This window comes from Adiantum capillus-veneris, chromosome 19 (assembly GCF_014529385.1).
Source record: "Adiantum capillus-veneris isolate H3 chromosome 19, ASM1452938v2, whole genome shotgun sequence".
NCBI lineage: Eukaryota > Viridiplantae > Streptophyta > Polypodiopsida > Polypodiales > Pteridaceae > Adiantum > Adiantum capillus-veneris.
The window spans coordinates 53,216,701-53,230,914 of NC_140949.1; positions in this window are offsets into that span (position 1 = coordinate 53,216,701).

The window sequence follows — 14,214 nt, forward strand, 5'->3', positions numbered from 1 at the left end:
AAGTGGCGTCAGGACGGCGAATGGGGTCAATACTTGCACGCAGAGAAATACGGACACAACGTGGGTGTTTCCTTGTGATAATTATGCAGAAAGGTCATCATGAGGACCTTTTGTTGGGGCCACTTCACGTGGTGGCGAGATGCATTATTGGAAAAAGGCTGAGTGCCAGGTGTGCGAATGATGCAAAAAGGTGACAACTATGCACTGCGAGGTCAGTTTTTGGCCTGTTCGGGGTCCGTTTGAGGTCATCTAAAAGGCCAAGGGTGCCCAACTAATAAAGCTAAGTGTGGGAACTGAAAAAACTGAGAGAAGACCAGAAAAAAACGTGGAGAAGAGAGGAGGAACAGCCGCAGGTGTGTTTTTTGGGTTTTTGGAGCCTGTTTTGGCCGTAAACTGCTCATCTGATGTCGGATTTGAGCACTTTGACATTGTAGACTGGGGTTTTGGGCCGTTCCGGACGCGATGGCGCTGTCCATTTTGCCAAATTCCTCACTCTTTTTCTGCTGTTTTTCTGTGTAATCTTCTACGGTGAGTGAAGCTTCTTCTCCAATTTGTGATTGTATCTGGCTTCTTTCACCCATAGTGTGTGAGCTATTTGCCCCATTGGTGTTGGCCCAAGCTCAATTGTATCTAAACATCAGAAATTCTCCTCTTTTGAGCTGAGTTTTTTGGGTGTGTATGTGTGTGTGTGTGTCTGTGTGGAGTGGGCAAGAGGATAGTCTCTCTCCTCTCACTCCAGAGGTGTGTTCCCTGTCTCGGCCAGGTGTGTTGTCTAAGCCGAGTGGTGCCCCATAGTGTGTGTGTGTATCTTCCCAAGAGTGTGTGACGGGTCGTTATAGAGGCGCTGTGTGTGTTTTCATCCCGCTCACACCGTTAGCTGATCAATTGATAGAGGAGGTCACGAAGAGAATGCAGCAACATATGAGATCAAATCCGGTGATGAGACAATCTCAGAGAAGGAAGTGTGACATCTGTGGGGGGGATCATCCGACGCCGTGGTGCCCACAACAGCCAAAAGCACCGGTTCCGAATGGACGAGTACTGAAATGGTGTGCCATAGAACAAAAATGGACGAATCATACCACGGAAGAGTGTTTTTATAACAAAAACTATGTGAGGGAAAGACCATATGGACCTCCAGCAGGACCATCCCAACCACCTCCTCCAAGATATCAAGTTGGACCAAATATGAATCTAGTAGCAGGAGCAGACAGACCTCAACCTGTGTTAGGTCAACAACCTCCATTACCAGAGGAAAATAGGGCCATGATTAGGTATGCTCAACCTTGTGAAGCATCACCAGGAACAAATAGTACACTTCAAGTTTCTTATTACGAGGAACCGAATGAGCCTTACGCAACAGAACCTGAATCACAAATATACGCAGACAAAGCCTATCAACCGTGGGGAAATAGCGAGGGTATGGCACCACCAACGTATGTAGCACAACCTTCAAGAGATCAATATTTGGTAGACGAAAGAACGTTAATGTTCATTGCGAACCAGAATTACAAACCAAGAGGATATCCTATTAGAGCAGGACAACCTATGGGACCACCTCCTGAAAATCAACCACCAATTGGACAGTGCTATAGCTGTGGAAGTACGGATCATTGGGAGCGTGACTGCCCTTTCAAAGGTGAAAGAGTGAAAATTTTTGTGTTTTGTGACGGATGTGGTGTGAATCACATATTGCCAGATTGCCCAAAAAATCCGGACAACAAGGGAAAAGCGACTATGAATATTGTGGGGGTGATACCAAGTGCAAGCAGCGGATCAGAAACCGATCCCATGATCTAAATCAATGCGATAACCAGAGCCCAAGCCAAGGACTTAGGGGAAAACGAGCCTTTGGAGGAAAAGGTCGAGTTGCCGGTACCCACAGAAAATGAGAATTTATCCGTGAGATCCCAGCAAAAATCTTGGAAGGCGAAACGAGACAGGATGAAAACAAGAAGATTGAATAGCCAAATTGCCATGCAAAATGAATTGCAGGAAACAAAGGAGCAACTCAAACAAGAGAGAGAGAGAGAGAGTAAAACTACTGAGGTTAACAACAAGCCGAGGAAAGCGTCCTCAGGGGGATCAGTCTTGGTTGACAAAGTGCTAGAGCCGTTAGATGCTCTATTACAAGCATACGAAGCAAGTCTAAAAACAAACCAAACTTTAGAGCGAAGATGGTTAACTTATCCTCAACCAGAAGTGGAAACTAAGTGTTTGGAAATGTGTAAACACCTCATTGAAACAGCCCAGGTGTTGATGGAACCCAAGATGGTTAGAACCCCAAAACAAGAAGTGTTGATTCATGAAGAGCGAGAAAAACTAAAAATCGATGAACCAAAACAAGTAAACAAACCTAGGCTTGAAACGATATTGTCACTGGATCATCGAGTGGTGCCAAACACGACTGATGGCGCTAAGTCAATGACGATAATGCCAATTCCAGAAGTTGAAGAACAATGGCCACAACACTTATGGGAAACCATTAGAAACAGAAAGAATGGAAGCGCAACGTTTCAATGTGCTCCAATTCCTAAGATTAACTTGGATAACGGATTTTACCCAGCCGATATACAATCGTTGTATGGGGATGCGGAAATGGAGATTTCAGTGGAAAGCAAAGCCCAATCCTTGAAAACCCTGCGTTCATTTATTGGTGAACATGAAACACAATCAGAGATAAGGTTAGTTCCATCCCAGATGAGAACTATTCCACATATGGTTGACTCGAAAAGTCTTCAAAAGATGCTGTCGACACCTATAACATGCACAATCACGCTGGCCGAACTCTTGAGAGTCAGACCACACTTATGGGAAGACATGGGGAAACATTTGGAACACAGAGTAAAGATTCCTCTTCAGACAAACCCTATGGCAGAAGAAAACAAATGGGAAGGTCAACCCAAAGCCCAACCAGTGCCCATAAACAAGGTCGGAGATTACTGTGAAGGCGAGGAGGTTAATACAACCTTACCAGTTGAATATCACGATATAAAAATGATAGCTATCCTAGATAGTGGAGCGGGAGTGGCAATTGCTACAAAGCAAATCTGGGCGAAATGGGGCCGTCCAACTCTCAGGAAAACGAGAATGAAACTACAACTCACAGATGGGTATGTAGAGAGACCATTGGGAATCCTGGACCAAATAGTTGTAACTTCGTGTGGAATTAACTATGAGCACACCTTTGCAGTGGTAGATTTCGGAAAAACGAACAACTTTGTCATTATTTTGGGACAACCTTTTATGCGTCAACTCAAAATGATACAAGATTGGGGTTACAACCAAATCTACCTAAGGCACGAAGAGCTAATAACGAAAATCAACATGAAGGATCACAACTATAGAGACGTTGCAAAAACACCAGTGCAAGAATTTAATTCAACCATTGTAAATGAAAAAGAGATACATGCATGGATGCAAACGAAAGCGCATGTCTGGATGTGTGGAGCATCTGATTGTGGAGACATAATCAAAGAGGAATGCGTTTTGGAAAGATCCGTGGAAGACGAGGCTTATTTTCCAGAACCTCTTCCGGAACATTTATTTGAGCCATTCGGGTGGACTCAAATATTGTCAACCTTGGACGTATGTGTTAACGAATGCACACTTATGAAATTTTGTGGCGAAGAAGGATACGACCTAGTAACGTTGCAAATGGCTAGCGTCATCCTGGAGTCAGGATCGGAGAGTGAGGAACAAGAAGAACCACCACGTGAGACCGAGTGTAAAAGAATCATTGATGAGATATCTGTAGTGAACGATTGGAATGGAACAGAGGAAGAATTCACGGATTCACTAAGCTATGACCTTCCATCACTGAACGATGAAATCCAACTGATAGAGGCTGATGATGAAAGATCAAGTGCATCAAAGACGAATAGGAAATACAGGTCGAGGTAGGACAGGTTTTACGAGTTTCCTAACCAAAAACCTAGTCGACAGGAACGGTATAAATCCAAGAGAACAAGAAAATCAAGGGGGAATAAGCATAATCCGATGCCTCTTGTCAAAGACAGAACGGGATATCTAAAGCTTGTCAAAGCTGATGATTGTGTCAAAGACGAGGTCACTGGCCAGTTTATCAAAACTAAACCGTGGAAAAACAACAAGAAGAACAGACACGAAAAGCAAACAACTAAGTCACAGGAAGAGGGGAAAATAGGGTCTGGAATGACCAAAACAGAGAGGAAAACAGATTACAATAAGCTCACGCAAACCCTCAGAGACATATGGACGACTGACTGTGAAACAAATGAGGACACGAATTCTGACAAGATGGATGCACCGTCCCATTATAAGAAGTATACCATACAAGATAGGAAAATCATAGTGCAACAAACAATGAGGGAATTGAAGGAACCGGGTAAATCGTACGACGGTCCTGAAAAAGACAAATGAATAGATGTAGCGGAGCCAGGAGAAGATCCAAAACTTGCATATATTGCCACGGATCTTACTGAAGAAGAGGAAAAGCTTTTGGTAGCTACTCTTAAACTGTATAGAGATATGTTTGCATGGTCATACAAAGATCTTAAGGTGGTGGATCCAAGTATCTGTTAACACATAATAACCCTTAAGAATGACGCCAAACCCAGCAGACAACGTTCCTATACTAACAATGAAACGTTTGCAAAAAAGATCAAGGAGGAGATAGATAAACTTAAGCAGGCAGAGTTTATTTACAAAATTGAGCACACCGATTGGGTTTCATCGATTGTGGTGGTCTCGAAGAAAAATGGAAAGTTAAGAGTGTGCGTCAATCTCAAGAAAGTAAACACTGCTACAATTCGGGACAACTATCCCCTACCCATTATTGATCATGTAATAGAAAGGGTGGCAGGCAAAGAGGCTTATAGCTTCTTAGATGGCTTTTCCGGTTACAACCAACTCGCAATAAAACCAGAGGATCATCACAAAATGGCTTTCGCAACTAAATGGGGTATTTTTGCATTCCAGGTAATGGCTTTTGGCTTAACAAATGCACCATCCACATTTCAAAGGCTGATGGGTCATGCTTTTAAAGAATATCTAAGACAGTTCTTAGAAATTTACATGGATGACCTATGCGTTCACTCTCTTGTAAGATTGGAGCACATAGAGCACTTGACCAAGGTGTTCGAAAAATGCAGACTGTATCGGATTTGCCTAAATCTAAAGAAATGTATCTTCATGGTAAGACAGGGCAAAATATTGGGACATATAGTGTCCAAAAACGGTATTTCGACAGACATGGAGAAGATCAACATCATTGTTGATCTACCACGACTAGTAAAGGTGAAAGAGGTTCAGGCATTTATGGGCCATTGTGGATATTATCGCAAATTTATCTACTCATATGCTATAATTGCAAAACCACTTTACATGCTGATAACTAAATTTGAGTGGACGGATGAGTGCAAGAAAGCTTTTCAAACGTTGAAGCAGAGATTAATTTCCGCTCCAATTTTGAAGGCTCCGGATTGGGAAAAGATATTCACATCCACGTAGATGCATCAGCGTATGCAATAGGATGCATACTTGCACAACCTGGAGAGAACAACATGGATTTTTTGATAAGTTACTCCAGTAGACAACTGAACAATGCAGAGAAGAATTACATGACAATTGAGAGGGAGGGATTGGGTATGGTTTATGCGGTGAAAAAGTTTAGACACTACTTACTTTCCAATAAATTTGTATTCTTCGTTGATCACCAAGCACTACTGTACTTAGTAAACAAACCTTGGAGTACGGGAAGAATTGTTCTATGGTTCATCATACTGCTTGAGTTTGACTTTACAGTAGTAGTCAAGAAAGGGACTACACACCAAAGAGTTCAGTCATTGAATGTGACAAGACAACCATCTACCATTGCAGCATCCAGATCATTGGTAATGTTGGCGGGAAGGCTATACAAACAGGGATCGGATCAAATCCGTAGGCTTTGTGTTGAATCCAGTGAACGGGAATTGTACCTAAACCAAGCTCATGTACAAACAACGGAGATTCACAATGGACATGCAAAGATGTATCAGAGATTGATGAGAATGGGTGTGTATTGGCCAAAAATGCGACATAGTGTTCATATGCATGTCAAATCTTGCGCTAAATGACGCTTCAAAAGCCAATAGAGCACGCGACTCTATTCACATTATCTGTAGCACCCCGATGGAGTAACTACATTGTTTAATACCTCACCACTAGGATACTGCCTGAGGGGATGAGTAGATCACGAATCAAAACGATCATGAAAGAGGCAGAAAACTATGTACTGATTGAGGACACTCTTTACAAGAGGGGAGAAGACAATCAATTGAGAATGTGTGCAACTGAAGAGGAATACATTCCTATCTTAGATCAAGCACACGGTGGACAAGCTGGTAGACATTTCTCAGCTGACAAAACAGCCAAAGCAATTCTTATTGGAGGCATATAGTGGCCTACACTATTCATGGACGCTGAAGAGTTTGTGAAACGATGTGATGATTGCCAGAAAACAAAAATTCCTAGAGCACAAGATGATATGCCCTTAAGGCCAATGATGGGGGCAAGAGCGTTTGCAAAATGGGGAATAGATTTTGTAGGACCGATAGCGCCTCCGGGAAATGGGGAATAGATTTTGTAGGGCCGATAGCTCAATACATTATTGTGGCAACAGATTATCTAACAAAATGGGTGGAAGCTAAAGCGACAACCAGAAATGATGCAAAAATGACAGCACAGTTTTTGTATGAGAACATTTTCACCAGATATGGCGATAGAGGAACTCACTTCATCAATGAGGTGATCGAATTCCTATTGGATGAGTTCATGGTAATTCACAGGAAATCCGCTCCCTATCACCCACAAGCGAACGGCCAAGCTGCAAAAAGTACGAATAAAATTTTGGTGACAATTCTCACCAAAATTGTCGATGAATCAAGAGCTGACTGGGATCAAAAGCTGCATTCAGCTTTATGGGCATATAGAGTAGCTTACAAAACGTCAATCGGAACGCCTCCGTTCAACATGGTTTATGGAATTCAAGCGATTTTTCCACTTGAATTCCTTATTCACATGCTTCGAGTCGCTAAACAATTAGAATGGACGGGCCATGAATTATCCAATCAGGCAGGTGTCCTGGAAAAACTGGATGAAACTAGATTGAGAGATGTTGCATTAATCTACGCGCAAAAATGAAACATGAAGTCATTCTTTGATCAACATGTTATCAGCAAGGAATTTGCTACTGGGGATTACGTCTTAATGTATACCCTGAAACAACATTCTCGGAAACTAAAAAAGCGAGGAAATGGACCCTATGTGATTCATGACATATCATCTAGCGGTGCCATTATACTTGCAACATTAGAGGGAGAGGAAATGCCTAACTGGATTAGTGGTTGCAGACTAAAGAAATACAACATACCACTCACCACAGAGATTCAAAATACACGCTGTGAAGGAGAGCAAGAACAAAGCAAAGGAAACAAAAGCTCAAGTGCAGGAGGAGGCCAAAGTCAGGATTTTAAAACGAAAACAATCCTTACAACAACAAAGACTTCCTCAACTAGTGACACGGCTCAAATTCCTTTGTCTATAATTCAAACTAATGAGCAATGGGAAACAGGATTCGATGTTCGCATCAATGTCAGACTTCCGCATGGCAGATATCAACAAGCATTGATTGACACATGAGCAAGAGTCAATGCGGTCAACTTCTCCACTTACACGATGCTTACAGATGAACTTCTCGTGCAATCCACACGTGACCTACAAGCAGCAAACAGTGCAACAATGCCAACATTGGGGATAGTAAACTTACCAATCAATCTTGATGGAAATAGTTGTCCTCATCAATTTTTTGTAATGAAAGACGGAGAAATCAGAGAATCAATATGCTTGGGAGTTCCATGGATGAGAACGTACAATGCAGTCACTGAATGGTCACAACATGCGTTAAGGTACACACACGACTCTAACGTGTACATGACCCCATTCGCCAAAACAGATCACACGTGGCCAAGCATCCCCATCGACAAAAAGCAACCGGCTAATCAGCCAAAAACACCACAAAAGGTTATTCAGAAAGTATGGATAAAGAAAAGATTGCTGACCAACAAACCAAGCAAGATATGGCTACCTAAGGACAAAATCCAGACGGTAGCAACATCATCTCAAAGACCTTCAGAAGTTACTCCAAAGTGGAAATAGCAACCAAAACTGGAGGCAACTAAAGATTCGGTGACTGAGCTCGAAAGCAAACCCAAAACTCAAAACAAGAAGCCTGAACTTCCAAAATGGCATTGGAAACCTGTGAAAACTAAAGCAGAATCTATAAAGATGCAACAAACCGCATACAGATGGGTTCCAAAATTAGTTACCATCACAACACCCACAATCAAGGAAAGAGCAATTCGACTGCAAGCTCTTCTGTTCCATAAACAGCTACCCTCGCCATCAAAAGCCACTGAAAACTACATTCAGTCCCCGCATCTTGCACAACACATTGTTGCCCAACGCATTGTCTCGAACATCAAAATAGGGCCACATTACACGGCCATGCATAGACACAGATTTCAAAACCCATGCACATGCACCCAACCTTCGTCCGGGACGACTCAGACAAGAAAGGGGGGAGTAATTGATAAATCTAGCAACAGTCAGGGCCATTAATGGGTCCAACGTGTATATATGTACATAATGTGTGTGTTTTTTCATTATTTAAAGTTCAGTTTTGAACATATTTGATCAAAACCTGGCAATTTTAGCGTTTTTGTTTCATCCGACCAGCATAATAATGAGCTGTAATGATAAAATCCAGAGCATTGGGATGCTTCCAGAGAAAATATATGCTTAGGGGTGAGTATAATAATTTTGGCTAATTTTTGCGAGTTAATAAGTATTTTCAATTTATTTTGTTTGATTTTCGTTAATAAAACATCAAAAATTAAAAAATCTCGCTCACAAGTGTCGGAATCAAGTTCTAGAAGCAAACGCCAAAGTATCACGATAAGGTTATCAAGCATGGAAGATATGAAGCTAATCGGAAGATGTCGAATTTCAGCCTTAATAATCATTACTACATTTCGTCAAAATCACATCAAATGGTCATACGACGTCGGAACGACAAGCGGTTCGACCCATAGATGGTATGCAGATTATATCGGGATCAAAGGGGAGGAAAATCAGCCCTGTGTCACAAAAAATCTCGGGAAGATATAGGCCAGGTAGGCCAAACTCTAGCTCATTGTTCATTTTCACCTTTTGAGAGAGAAAGAGAGAGCTTTTTGACCTAGAGCGAGCTGCCACGTTTCTACCCCGTACGGACGGTCGGAGCCAGCATTTCACACCAGATTTCACACGTATGTTCCTTATCAAGTAAAGATCAATTCTATTACGCATGCAAGCGCGAATCTTTGCACAAACAGGCGAAGGGATCAAATCAAAGTCGGATCGGGTCAAAGAGGTCAAGGGCCCTTAGAGGCATCCAAACAAAACTTTTTTCAGGCACAGAACACATCAATGTGCTCCTCACAAGGTCAGGAACAAAGCCATATGGTCAAATCACTATTTGGTGGTGGTACACCAATCGCGATCGGTGTACCTCACTTACAAAAATTGGGACAGAACATGCAAAACACCTCGCCTACAATCTGCTGGTGTCAAAATCAATTTTGGCCTCCATGGTACGATCGCAATCGGTGCCCCTAGATGCAGGTTTTGCAATTTTTGATTTGGCCCGGGCTTGGAACTCAATTAAAAGTACACACTCTTGAATTTTCAGGGAAAATGCACAAATTTTGCTCATGAAATGGGCCTAATTTGTCAAACACAACCAAGAAGGGAAAATTTGACCTACAACTACCAAAATCCGGTTAAAAATAATGATGAATGGTTTGAAAGGTACACTTGTCCGACTAAGAGTCAGAACAGTTGTAGAAAACCTCGGATGGATCTCAAAATCTTCTACAAGTACAGATATAGTCATTTCAGTCTCAAATGATCACACAAAGATAGAATTGGAGCCGAGCCAATGCCAAAACCAAAAGGTCACTTAAGGATATTCAAGCATCACATGGATATCCAAGAAATTCCTGAAAAATGCCCAAATCTGGAAAACCTCCTAAGACAGGGTATAAAGTGCCTGATAAGGTCAAAATCAGACAATGGAGTAGGTTGATGGTAGCAGAACCTCATGGGAGTAGTGGGAGCTCTAAAACTAACTTCAACTAATTCCAAGATCCAACCAAAGTTCATCGGAAAAACCCAATATGGTTAGACTTAGTAAAATATGGTCAAACAGTGAATAATTGCTCTAATTTGTTCATTTTAAGTCGAGACTTGGAAATAAATCATCAGTGGGCTAGGCAGGCATAGGGGTTCATGACCATCTAGTTTTCACCAAAAAAAGGCCCAAAACACCGATCACGATCGGTGTACCTGAGCTTCATATTTTGACAAAAACCTATCAGATCCCTTGTATACATCTTGTTCAAGTCACCAACCAAGTTTCAAGCCATCTGGACATCAAAAACTCATGAAAAGTCAGAGTCTAGTCCAAAACTCCCTTGTAACCCATAGTTGGGACCTATAAACTCAAAAGTGGTTCAAATGAAACACAGAGTGGACCAAAATGACTCTCCAACTATCAGCAACCCACTCATGTGATCAAATATGATTTTGGCCCCTGTACTACGATCACGATCGGTGTACCTAAGCTCCAGAATTGGCTCAGATTGTAATCAGTCATAGCTCTAGTCTTCCTAGTCTCACTGGTGAAATATGGACAAAAATGGATGAAATTTGTTCAAGTTACGATCAGTTTTAACTTTTGAACTGTTTTTTACTAAAAGTCTAAATTCGATTGATTGCGAAGGGAAAATCCTGACAGCTTGTGATTCTCCTGACACAGAATGCCTCGCCAAAAGAAAGAAAGGTAGTGGATAGCAACACCATATGAAGTGGAGGAGCTTGCTACAAATGAAAAGGCTCACATCTCGGATGAAATACTTGCTCAAATCCCTGCCCACATATTCATCTCAAAGTTTAAGGATGCTGATGGTAACTTGGTAAAGACAACTATCATGCCACGAGAGATATGGAACCTCCACCGAAGGCCGGAGGTAATAGAGGCAGTGCGAGCTGTACACTTGGAGCAATTTTTCAGATTACAGCCATGGGGAACAGATTACATGAGGGCCCACGAGCTCATGAGCTCGATACAGTATGATGGGCAGGCACTGCTCACGGATAAGGATGGATCAAAGGTGAAAGTAAAGATCACGAAGGAAATCGTCAACGAAGCTTTGCATTTCCTCCCAGGGCAACATGATTTGCTGGCGAAGACAAAGTCACTGGATAATGAGAAGGCATTTGTCAAAGCAAAGGGAAACAAATACAAATACAGTGACATGATATACGGAGATCTGGAATTGCCGATGCGATTGATCTCCCAGCATTTTAGAGTACAAAAGCCTCCTTGCTACATCGATCCAATCCTGCACATTGCCGTGGTCATGGCTCTAGCGACAGCCGAAAATAGAACCATTCGCTGCGACTACGGTTCTTACATTCTGGAAAACTTGATTGAAGCAAATTTGAAAAGCTCGGCAAAAAACAAAAGCTACATGAACGCAGGGTCAATGCTAACCAGAATAGCATACTAGGCTTTGGGATGATCGAAGATTTGTCAACTGCCAGCTCTCAAACGGCCCTGATCCAGAAAGCCAAGCTGGTTGCTCACTCCGTAAGGACGACCCCCGGCACAACATCATCGCACTCGGCAAAGGCCACTAACAAAAGCTCGAGTGATGAAGAAAAAACGGAGACAGATGATGAAGGAAAATCTCAAGATTCTAAAGACAAAGGGCCATCAGAGTTTGAGGAAAGCAAGGAGGAAGACTCCACACAGCCGCTCGAGAGAAAAAGAGGGGAGAGAAGTGCAGTACCGCAGTCGGACATGCAAAAATCATATGCGGAAGCTCAAAAAAGAGTCAAGGAAAGAAGAACCAAGTTAAGGGCTGATAGACAGGCTAGAGCGGCTGCAACACAACATACACAAAAAAGAAGATTCGAAAGGGAAAGGCAAGAAAGAATAGATAATTCAACTCGCATACGCGCAGAGAAACAAAGGTTAGAAGCAGAGCAAAAGGCTGCGGAAGTGGACATCTCTTTGCAGTCCACTAAAGTAACGAAGGAGAAAGACATGGTTGATGAAACAAATCAGGCAAAGCATCGAAAGAAGATCCAAAGAGAAAGGAATTTGGAAGCGCAAAGGGCGGCGGATCTCACTCACCAAAGAATCATCAGGATTCTAAAGAAAAGAAAAGCAGAAGCATCTACTTCGCAACAAGGGGAAGAGACTTCAAAAAAGAGGCACGTTTGACAAGAATCAAGCCCACCTCCTCCCTCACCCAAATCACCTCCCCCCTTGCCAAAATCTCCTCCTCCTCCCCCTTCTCCATCGAACAAAAAACAGCCAAATCCTCCCCCTTCTCCCTCGCAAAAGGAGTTTATACCTCCTATAGAAGCAATCGAATACCACGAAGCCTGCCAGGCAGTGGCTGGTTTTGATTACAAGAAAACTCTAAGGGAATTAGAACGGCATTTCTAGTGTCAGCACGTGGTGCTAAGTGAAAAGGAAAGGCAGGTACAAGAGGCCCAACAAAAGCAAGCATCTGGGCAAAAGGAGTTAGAAAGCCTAAGGGCACAACTAGAATGCATAACGGAGGAGAGAGACCTTGAGCGACAACAGGCTTAGTCTCTGATCAAGGACTTGGTGGACGTCAAGACAGACTTGACCGCCAAAGAAAAGGAGTTTCACGAAGTGACAACAAGAGTATAGAAAGCAACAGAGCAGCTTGCCTATGAGAGCGCAAGATTTTAGAGGCTTAGCAGTTCATACAATACTGTCAAAGGCACTCTGACAACTTTGATGGTGAATCAGGAACCTGCGGGGGCATTGGTCTCCACATCTGACGATGCCACCGCAATGAACACTATAGCGGCACTAAAAGCATAGCTAGAGCAAGAAAAGCTTCAAAGACAGCTGCTCGTATCAGGAATGGTGGCCCAGACGGCGGCAAATGAGCTAAAGTTAAAAGAAATGGAGTAGCAACTAGCTCAAGCAAGCATCGAACTACAGATTCAAAAGCAGATCGGTGACACGCTGCTAAAGGAAAAAGAAGATCTACTTTTTCAACAACAAATCAAAGCAGACAAAGCCCAGACTCAACCACAACTGCTGCCTGGACAACAAGTGCCAGATTTGCCAGGAACATCACACCAAGGACAACAGGAGCATGAATTTGAAGGGCCTGATCTAGATATAAGAGATGAGCTCAATGAGAGTATCCAGGACATGCCAGAGGGGCCAGCAAAAGAGTACATGCTCTATGAAAAGAAGATACTGGAGTCAGCAGCCCTAACATACTTACAACCAGAAGAGCAGGTAGAAGGATTTGGCCATGAGTACCTCCCGTTTCCTCTGCTATGCCATGAAGCAAATTTGTGGAAAGAAAAGATGCGGCCAGCCTTGCAAAGAAACAAAGATGGGGGTTACGAAGGCATTGCATTAACATCAGAAGAATCTCAGATGCTTGTCGATGACCACCCCAAGTGGAGGCAGAAGTGATTGGACAAAAGGCCACAGGATCTAACAAATTACCACAACGCTCCTCAACATATACAAATAGATCCTACATTCTGCCCAGTCCCTTTAAGACGCACTTGGAAAGACTTCGCCACATGGAAGGGGTCAAGGCCGCAAAAACTGAATTACTCGGTTTTGACAGCTCAACAACCCCCTACGGTGGCCTACATGGTTAGCACACTGAATTTGACAGTCACATTGTTGCGGGATGCCCCCGACTTGGCATGCCAAATGTTAGTAAAGATAGCCCAGATGATTGTCACCTGCATCCAGGTGTTTAAAGACACTGAAGGCAACGATCATCCGTGGAATCTGTTCTTGGAAGGACACAGAGGCATCTATTGGAATCTACAGGATTCACCACCATGACACATCTTGATAGCCATGTACTCCAGGTTAATGTACCTGCCCTCACACTACTTGCAGACATTTGAAGAGGCCTTCGTCACAGGATTCTTTGAAATTGACTCAAGGATTTTTCATCCTATCGCAAAGGACCTTAAGGCAAGGTATGTAGCATACCAACACACCTTATCTGAAAATCCATTCAGACAGCATCAAGAAGCCCTGGAAGCCGTCCTGCAAACAAGAAGTTTTTC